Source organism: Sapajus apella, unplaced genomic scaffold, assembly GCF_009761245.1.
Source record: "Sapajus apella isolate SASKATOON/1434 unplaced genomic scaffold, GSC_monkey_1.0 scaffold84, whole genome shotgun sequence".
NCBI classification, from domain to species: Eukaryota; Metazoa; Chordata; class Mammalia; order Primates; family Cebidae; genus Sapajus; species Sapajus apella.
Window position 1 is genome coordinate 7,889,254 of NW_022437024.1, and position 10,487 is coordinate 7,899,740.

At 38.2% G+C, this 10,487-nt stretch overlaps 1 non-coding gene across 1 annotated transcript; it reads left to right on the plus strand.

Annotated features, from left to right (window-relative positions):
- The first annotated feature begins 9,888 nt into the window (after positions 1-9,888).
- Positions 9,889-10,057, plus strand: LOC116533907. The gene has a single exon (XR_004261513.1). It is a non-coding gene; the product is annotated as a U1 spliceosomal RNA (small nuclear RNA).
- Positions 10,058-10,487: the final 430 nt, after the last annotated feature.

A 10,487-nucleotide genomic window follows, 5' to 3' on the forward strand; every position in this document is an offset into this window, starting at 1 on the left:
AGGACCTGTCTCCTTGGCCTCTGTGTTTGTTGGGATTTGACAGACTGATTTATTTTCCTTTGGGTGTATACCCGGTAATGGGACTGCTGGGTCAAACGGTATTTCTGTTTTTAACTCTTTGAGGAATTGCCACCAACAGTGTATAAATATTCCTGTTTTTCCATAACCTCATCAGCAACTGTTATTTTTCGGCTTTTTAGTAATAGCCATTCTGACGGAAATGAGATGGTATCTTATTGTCGTTTTGATTTGTATTTCTCTAATGATCAGTGATACTGAGATCTTTATATGCTTGTTGACCACATTTAAGTCTTCTTTTGAAAAGTGTCTGTTCATGCTCTTTGCCCACTTTTTAATGGGTTGTTTTTTTCTTGTAAATTTAAGTTCCTTATAGATTATGGCTATTAGAATTTTTTCTGATGCATAATTTGTAAAAGCTTTCTCCCATTCTGTAGGTTGTCTATTTACTCTGTTGATAGTTTCCTTTGCTGTACAGAAGCTCTTAAGTTTAATTAGATATTTGTCAATTTTTGCTTTAGTTGCAATTGCTTTTGGTGTCTTCATCACGAAACCTTTGCCCGTTCCTATGTTCAGAATGGTATTGTTTATGTTATCCTCCAGGATTTTTATAGTTTTGGTTTTCATATTTAAGTATTTAATCCATCTTGAGTTGATTTTTATATATGATGTAAGGAAGGGGTTTAGCTTCAATTTTCTGCATATGGCTAGCCAGTTATGTCAGCACGGTTTATTGAATAGGGAGTCCTTTCCTCATTGCTTATTTTTGTCAGCTTTGTCAAAGGTCAGATAGTTGTAGGTGCAGACTTATTTCTGGGCTCTGTATTCTGTTCCATTGGTCTATGTGTCAGTTTTTGTACCAGTACCATGTTGTTTGGTTATGATATTCCTGTAGTATAGTTTAATGTCAGGTAGTGTGATGACTTCAGTTTTGCTCTCTTTGGTTAGGGTTGCCTTGGCTATTTGGGCTCATTGTTGGTTCCACATGAATTTTAAAATAGTTTTTTTTTTCTGATTCTGTGAAGAATGTCATTGGTAGTCTAATATGAATAGTAATGAATCTATAAATTGCTTTGAACAGTATCGCCGTTTTAATGATATTAATTTTTCCTATTCATGAGCATGGAATGCTTTTCCATTTGGTTGTGTCATCTCTGATTTCTTTCAGCAGCGTTTTGAAATTTTCATTTCAAAGATCATTCACCTCCCTAGTTAGCTGTAATCCAAAGTATTTTATTCTTTTTGTTGCAGTTGTGAATGGGATTACATTCCTCATCAAGCTCTTGGCTTGACTGCTGTTGTGGTATAGGAATGCTAGTGATTTGTGTACATTGATTTTGTATCCTAACAATTTGCTGAAGTTGTTTATTAGCTTAAGGAGGTTTTGGTTTCAGACTACGGGGTTTTGTAGATATATGTTTGTGCAGTCTGTAAACAGGGATTGTTTGACTTCCTCTTTTCCTATTTGCATGCCTTTTATTTCTTTCTCTTGCCTGATTGTTCCAGCCACGACTTCCAGTAGCATATTGAATAGGAGAGGGCATCCTTGTCTTGTGCCAGTTATCAAGGCAAACGCTTCCAGCTTTTGCCCATTCAGTTTGATGTTGGCTGTGCGTTTGTCATAGGTGGCTCTGATTATTTTGTGGTATGTTTGAAGGAATGTAATAGTACATTTTTTTTCTTCTATTGGAGAAACAATTTAAAGTATTTGTATATTACTTTGGATGGTAGGACTTTTTGTAAAGGATTAGATTGTATATAATGACTCAAACAAAATAACATAATTTAGTGATTATGTTAAATATGGTGTATGTGTCATTTGGTGATTATATTAGGTACTCTGTCATAATCATGATTATAACATAATTTAGTGATTTTATTAGGTACTTATTTCTTCATCTCTACTTATGCTATGGGTAGAAATGAAGACATATTGCAAAGTTAGACAAAGCTCTGGAAAACATTTTCTCTTAATTTGTATTTTCTATGTTCCATATTTACTGGTATTAAATACTGCTTTAATTGGTAAGAATCGTTTTAAAGATAACCGGGACACAGAATTGATTAATGACTTATTAGCATTGTGAGAACTGGAGACAAAACAGAATGTTCTGGATCCTCAGCCACATTATCATGCCTATTTTAAGGACTGAATACCACGTGTGTTCAAATAGGCATGTGCCTAATAACCGTGTTGAGATTATTGTGGGATTTCTAGAGTTAAAGACTAACTTCTTTACTTTTTACCACCTTTCTGCTTAGCTATTTAGTGAGAGCATAGCTGATTTCTAGTTCCCTTGAAGTAGATAGTTCTAAGTCTGCTGTTCCACTCTTAGTTTTCCTTTCCTGTTCTATGAACTTGTACATAGGTTTTAAATTATCTGTGTTGCAAGCTCTCTGTGCCAAAGGAAACCATCTTTGCTATAAATGCCTGAAGATTGACTGTATTCTCCCTTTGTTCTAGCTTTTGTTTCTATTATTACAATTAGTACAGGCTACCTAATAAAAAAGGGGGCACTTAACTATTTTCTAAAGCCTTATTAAGACCTTCTGCATGTATTATCTAATTTAATATACACAAAAATCTTATGAGGTAAGTGTTGCCATTTCCATTTTGTAAAGGAGAAAATGAGCTAAGAAAGATCTTATTTGGAAAACCGTATTATTAGTATTCATTCATTCACCAAATATTTATTGAGCTCAGTTTAAGACACTGAGTTTATGGTTGCCAGAAAGAGGTTCTTACCTTTATGAACCTTATATTCTAGTGGAATCTACATCACAGAACCTTTGACTTTAACACTGACATGTAATTGAGCAACCCATACTGTAAAATCCTTGAAAGTAGAGACGATATCCATGGACTATATCAATTCAATTACTGAATTGAATGAAATCCTGGCAATTATGATTTATTCTTATCTGCCACCTGCTGTTTCCTCCTTACTGGATGTTTGAAAAGGTGCATAAATATGCATGGGTAGAATAGATGGATAGCCCCTCCTAAGCTGATTTTCCCCAGTGACTTTTCTTCTCCCCAAATTCCCATCAAGGGTTATTTAGCTGAAGGTTCTCTATTTTCTGGTTCCCCTAGTAAGTGTCAAAAACAGTATGATATAAGAAACCCATAATCTAGGAACTTGTCATTGATATTTCAGCACAAGTGAATTCATTGATAAGTAGCAGTGGCTGTTTTCACTAGAGAGGCACAAGTTGAAGTATACCCCAAGAAAGTAAAATTTCAGATACTTTGTTCTGGCTGAGGCTATTTTTTCTACAAGGCAACTGAGTATGGTCTAAGTAATTAGGGCAAATCACCAGGCCTAGGGCAGGGGGGTGGAGATATACGTGAAGGCAAAGACAAAGTACTAAGGAGCTTTTGGTGATATAGGGAAAGTAAGTGTGTCTACATGTGTGGGTATGTGTGTGTCACAGTTTTGCCTGAAGCACGACTCATATCTGAGAGTTGCCATTTGTAACTACTGAGAAAACAACACCTCATTTAAGCTTTGTTTCTCTTTGGATTTGGCTGTTAAAAGACTGCACAATTTATGTGGTGCTTTCATTTCATGGGATACGATTGTAGTTACTGTGTTAGGTTGGGTCAACAATGTGTTAGACCAGTACTGTATATTATTCCTTACCTGAATACAGTCATGTATTTTCATAAAAGTAGCTACCTCTCCATTGTGCCCATCTTTCACCTAAAGAGGAATTAAGGGAAGAAATGAAGCAAATACTGTTTTTATGGATGTTTTTGCTTCATTTAAGCTGCCAGAGTAGTTTTGTGGTCCTAATTTAAAACCTGTTATAGTCTAGAGAAGGGCTACTTAGAGGTGGAAAGTAAGAGTTTTACATGGCTAGCTAAATGAGAATGTGATTCTCAATGATTGTTGAAACAATACTGAGGACAATAAGGAGTGTAATAGTTTTGACAAGCAGCCTGCAAATCAAATTCAAGGGGAGAAAAGATTTCTCGTTTTCTTCTTTTTGGAGTCAGCAGGATTTCCAGCTGCATGTAATTTCAGGAAGTGATGTGACTATTTATTCAATAATGCCTTGCAAATTTCCTGGGAAATGATGGAATAATTCTGATGACATTAAAGTGGCTATTGAAATAGGAAATGTTATACTATTTGCCAACTGTTATTTCTTGTCTATTTAATCATATTAATTCATTTCATAATGAAAGTAAACTCTTAGTAAATACTTTCCATAGACATTTTCTAGGACTGAAAATACATTATTGAAATCCAGATCACCAAAGCCAACCAAATTAAATAAATAAACAGTGAATGCCTCCTGTGGTGCCATGCATGATGCTAGGTATTGGGAAAACAAAAAGTCACTTTACATTTTTTTTTTTTTTCTGAACTCATGGAGCTTAATGACTGGCGGTAGAGACAGGCATTGAAGCAATGGGGCACTCAGACACGTGTAAAATGACAACATTGGGAAGTGCTATGTAGCGAAGGTGCATGGTGCTACAACGGCATCTGGCATTCATGAAAGGCTTCTCATGTATGTGGTGTTAAAGCTGAGACCTAAAGGATGAATAGAAATTGCATAGGTAAAGAGTAAGAACAAGAGTCCTTACGGATGGCATGTAGCGTCTTAAAAATTTCATGGTGGAGGGTAGCAGTACACAGTGGGGTGCCCGGTACAAAAATAGGCTGGTGAATCAAGGGCTAAACCCTGAGGCTTGTAGACCAGGTGAAAATCTTGTTGTCTATTTTAAGAATAATGAAATGATTTTAATAGCAGGGGTGAGGGTGGATGAAAGGTGATGCAACCATGTCTCTGCTTTGGAAATATTACTCTGGATGCAACATGGAGGATGGATGATAGAGGGTCCCACGTGTGGGTGGCAAAGCAGTTGGGAGGCTCCTATAGATGTCCAGATGAGAAGGAATGTTAGCGAAGACTATGGATGTGGACATGCTTTATGGTTGGTTTAAAACAAATTTACAATACTTTCATCCCAGGTTCGCATCTATGTTCACTCACACGTACACACATGAGCTGATGGTTTGTGAGATGTTTGAGAACCTGTTTCTCAGGATCCAGTCCTTGATTGTCTTTTCTTGTGTACATCAGGGAAGCCAAATGCATTTTTATCTCAAGTGCCTACCCTGGTTGGTTGGTAGAAGATCCTGGGAGAGCAATACTGAGAAGGCTTCTGCAGTGACATAACAGCTTAGCAATAGAGAGCACTTTAATAGCTCCTTCCGTGAGCACAGAGTTGGGAGTGGCGGCATGCATGCCTTTTCAGAGCCTTTACAGCTCACTTCCCCATGGCAGACTTACCATTTTTCTCCAATGTATAGGAGTAGTGCTTGTCCCAGCCCTCACAACCATTTTCGTAGACACTCTGCCTCTACTCCCTATGATTTTCTGGGATTTTGAAGTGCAACATTTTGGGACAGATTCATTCTTCCTCTGAATGCACTCAACTCTCTTAGACCCTTAACTACCATCTCTCCACTTGCTTTCTATCTTCTAAAACTTTGTAAACATCTCTCATTTTCTGTTATATCCATTGTATTCTTATTGTCCTGTGGATCACTATGCTTTTATTAATCTCTTTTGGTCCATTTATATTTTCAGGGTTTCATTTATTCAGTTTTCTGTTTGTTCAGTCTACCATGTTTAATCAAAACTTGTGCCATGGTTTTCCACTTATGCTCTTTGGTATATACTTATTTAACTGAAGAAATAGGCAACCATCAGAGAATATCAGTGAACAATTCACAATCTCCGTTAGAGCAAATGACTGGGTATTGACATATTTTGGCTGTGTTCCCATCCAAATCTCATCCTGAAAACCACTGCCATGATTCAGTTATTTCCCAACAGCTCCCTCACACAACACATGAGAATTATGGAAGCTGAGATTCCACAGTCATGGGGGTGGTTTTCCTCATACTGTTTTCATGGTAGTGAATAAGTCCAATGAGATCTGATAGTTTTATCAGGGGAAACCCCCTTCACTTTGTTCTTGTCTTGTCTTCTTTTCTGCTGCCGTGTAAGACATGCCTTTTACCTTCTTGCATGATTGTGAGGACTTCTCAGCCGTGTGAAACTGTGAGTCCATTCAACCTCCTTTTCTTTATTTACCCAGTCTTGGGTTTGTCTTTATCAGCAGTGTGAGAAGGGAGTAATACAGGTATGATTAAAATATTTTGCGCTTTGGTGTGCCTTTCCAGTTCCATCACTCCCCACACCTCCATAAGCACATTCTCATTTCACGCACCAATTATACCTTCAGTTCACTGTCTTGACATAGTTTTCTAAGGTCTGTTTATTGTTGGTTATGTTCTCTGAGCTTCAAATTCCCTTCACTCTAGCTAAATTCTTCGTACTGTTTGAAATCTGGTTTAAGTGCCCTTTATTTTGAAACCTAACTCCAAGTTATGATTCATATACTCTCTATCACTCATCTGAATACCTCCTTTGGATTCATAATGTCTTTTGCTTTCTTGACTATAACATTTATGACCATATCGGGACATTTGACTCTCTTGTTTGGTTTATAAAGTAGACTGAACCCCTGGATGGCAGGCTCAGGATTTATTTGTACAGTATTTCCGTGACCTGTGTCACAAAGTAGGCACTTGATACCTGCTTGTGGAATTAATGGTGCTGTGGGACTCCACTCCTAGAAGTGATCTGTTTTCATCACTTTAGTCTGTTTTACTAAGGTGCTGTCTTCATAGTTGCACTTTATGGGCTCTCATTAGTAGGAAATTAACGCACAGAACACGTATGCAGAACATGAGGTTACCAAGGGTCCAGTGCATGTTATTGATTTGGCCACAGGGAAGTTTATGAGCCTTGTGAGCACAATTTAGAAATTCTCAACTGCATATACTGCAGGTGAAGTACGTTTTATGTTGAAGCACATGGTTAATTATTGAGATTTGGCTGACTATTAAAGCAATAGCCTCTTGTTCAATCTGTGCTGATGATGCAAATGGAAAACACAGCTAAAAATATCACTTATGTCTGAAAAAGCCAGTCCAAAAAATAAGAAGCAATTAGCTTGAACAGCTGGAAGCAGATTTTGCCAGGATCTGTATTTACCAATATTTGAGTACAATTGGTTCACAATTTTGTACTTGGGGTAATAGCATCACTCAAGTCCCAGAGGAGGAAAATTTCTTGATGCTAGATATTTTTCTAAACATTCCCCTTCTTCCTTCCCTCTCCTTCAATCATACACTTAGAAGTCTATGATATATAATGTCAAATAATCTTAAGGACCTGGGAGGAAAAATAGGGAGATAATACAGTAAATCAAAGAAAGCAGTCTCTGGGCCTAGGTTGTCTATGTTTGAGTCCCAAATTCAATGTTACTCTGTGTCCTTGGAGAAGTTACTTACCCTCTATGTATCTCATTTTAAAATGGGCTTACAAAGATATATTTCAGTATTGTTGTAGGATTAAATGACATACTTGTAAATTTCTTAGAGAAAGACTTGGTATGTCATAATTCTATTATTCATTTATAGTTCTGAGGTCAAATACCAGTTTTGACTTCTTTTGTAGTGATGAAAAATAGTCATTCCCACCTACCTTGTACAATGAAAGTCACACTGTCCTAAAATTCACACCAGAAACATAGAGTTAGTGCCAAGATCCTCTTGTGCCCTTTAATTAATGCTTCTTAATATTTGTCATCTCTACTTCCATTCTAAAATCCAACTTGTAGCTTTCATTTAAAAAAGGGAGTGTCTACGGCCAATGAAGGAGTATATCCTTTCATTCCTATTCTGCTTAGTTTCTGTGTCAGTTGATTTTTTCCCTAGATTGTACTCTATCAATTTGAATGTATAGCAACATCAAACAAAAAATCAGAAGTAATTAGGTTTGTCAGTCCACAAGAATTTTGGACCCAATATCCATGAAGTGGTAGGTAGATTATAATACCTAATACAGAGTATCAGAATGAGTTCTTACAGTCTCACACGTACTATCAATGTGGTATGAGATGCCACTGGCCTGAGCTAACGTATTACTTTTCATATGGATGAAGGCTGTTCAAGGACTTGAGAATTTTTCTTAATTAGTATAACCCCTGCTTCCATTTTCCTTTTACTGCACTTGGCTCACTGATGCCTCCTTTCATGTTGTGTGAAAAAGCAAATTTCAGTCTTGTCTTGATGAATTATAAATTCCAAGAGTTGAGAGCACAAATTAGTACATATGTATGCTTCTGCACATGCATACCTATGCTTATAAAAAGTGACAACTGGCTAGTTGTCTTGCTTACACCTGTAATCTTAGCACTTTGGGAGGCTGAGGTGGGCAGATCACTTGAGATCAGGAGTTTGAAATCAGCATGGCCAACATGGTGAAACCCCATCTCTACTAAAAATAGAAAAATTAGCCAGGTGTGGTGGCACATGCCTGTAGTCCCAGCTACTCAGGACACCAAGACATGAGAATTGTCTGAACCCAGGGAACTCAAGTTGCAGTGAGCCTAGATTTTGCACTCCAGCCTGGGCAACACAGTGAGACTCCATCTTAAAAAAAAAAAAAAAAATTGAAAACCTGTGGAGACTTCTGTTTATAAATGAAAATGTTAAAGTGTTAAAAAAAATTACATACCATTCAAAAAGTAAACTACTAAAGCTAATATTCCATAGAAAACTAAATGGATATCAGATAGACTTGTAGAATCTATAATAATAGGTAGACCCCCTGAACAAACACTTTAACAGGATAAGTCTATTAGGGGAAATGTAATAAAATTTCCCTATGGGAACTTTTCTCTGAATGAAAGCATCAGGTCTATTAAGAAATAAAAAGGAAAGTTTATATATCTAAGACTTTTAAAACTCTGAGAATATTTTAGACCATAGCTATCAACACAGAGACTGTTGGACAGAAAAATACCTTATACTGCAGAAAGAAGTGGCTTAGAGATAGAGGGTAAATAGTAGAGAGAAACAGATACTTTAGATAATTCGTAGTGTGGTATGCTTAGATTTAAAGGGAGGGAAATGAAAGGGTGTACATATCCAGAAGAAAAGAAAGGTAGTGTCTCTTTCCAAAGCTGACTCAGTGCTTATGAGCTAAGTGTTTCACAGTTGGAAAAGTAGGAGGGCAAGCTGCTAAGAGAGCTAGGAACTACTCATGCATTGTCTGAATTCCTGCAGGGTGGAAAGTGGAACACTCCAAGGGTATTGCTCTGTGGTCATTAGGAGGGTTTGGAGTCAGACAACCTTGAGGGGAAGTCACCGTCCATAGTCTGTAGCCATTGGAAGTGTGTCAGTGCTCCCAACAATAAATCCACCTTAGCTCATCTATGCAGCAACTATAATAGCATGCTGCTGGTACAAAAAGAGGCACATAGACCAGTGGAACATAATAGAGAGCACAGAAATAAGGCCATACACCTATGACCATCTGATCTTCAACAAAGTTGACAAAAACAAGCAATGGGGAAAAGACTCCCTAGTCCGTAAATGGTGCTGGGATAACTGGCTAGCCATATGCAGAAGATGGAAGCTGGACCCCCTCGTTAAACCATATACAAAATCAACTCAAGATGGATGAAAGACTTAAATGTAAAACCTAAAACTATAAAAACCCTGGGAGACAACCCAGGCAAGCCATATGCAGAAGATGGAAGCTGGACCCTTTCCTTACACCATATACAAAATGAACTCAAGATGAATTAAAGGCTTAAATGTAAAACCTAAAACTATAAAAACACTGGGAGGCCATCTAGGCAATACCATGCTGGACATAGAAACAGGCAAAGATTCCGTAACAAAAATGCCAAAAGCACTGGTAACAAAAGCAAAAAGTGAAAAATGGGATCTAGTCAAACTTAAGAGCTTCTGTACAGCAAAGGAAACTATCATATTTACCCAGCAGGGGAGATACTATGATGACAAGGGTGGATTTCCCTGGGTGAGGCTTATCTATTGTACCCTGGGTGTGCTGACCCCTGCAGTTTTCCCAAATGTGAGAAACTTGACTGCATAATTTGTGGTAGGAGGGTGATTGCGTTTGCTGCAGCTGCACCTGGGAGGGCGGGGCTTCTGCCTGCTCCATGGAGTGGGAGGTCTGGATCTGTAGCCATGACTTGGGAGGCTGCAGCTGAGCCCAGAAGGGTGGGCCTCCTCCCTGCTACTGGATCTGAGAGCACATGGTCCATAACCATGGCTTGGGTGGCTGCAGTGTACCTGGGGAGCTCCCACCCCAACTCAGAAAGGGCGAGGCTCCCTCTTGTCTCTGGCTCCCAGTGGCTGTGTGTGCAGCCCCAACCATGCTTCCCTTATGTAGCTGGTGTGATGGCAGCTGCCACTCCAGACAGCCCACTGCTGCCATCACCATTACTGGGTATACACCCAAAGGAATATAAATCCTTCTATCACAAAGATACATGCATGCAAATGTTCATTTTAGCACTGTTCACAATAGCAAAGTTATGGAATCAACTTGAATGCTCACTGGTG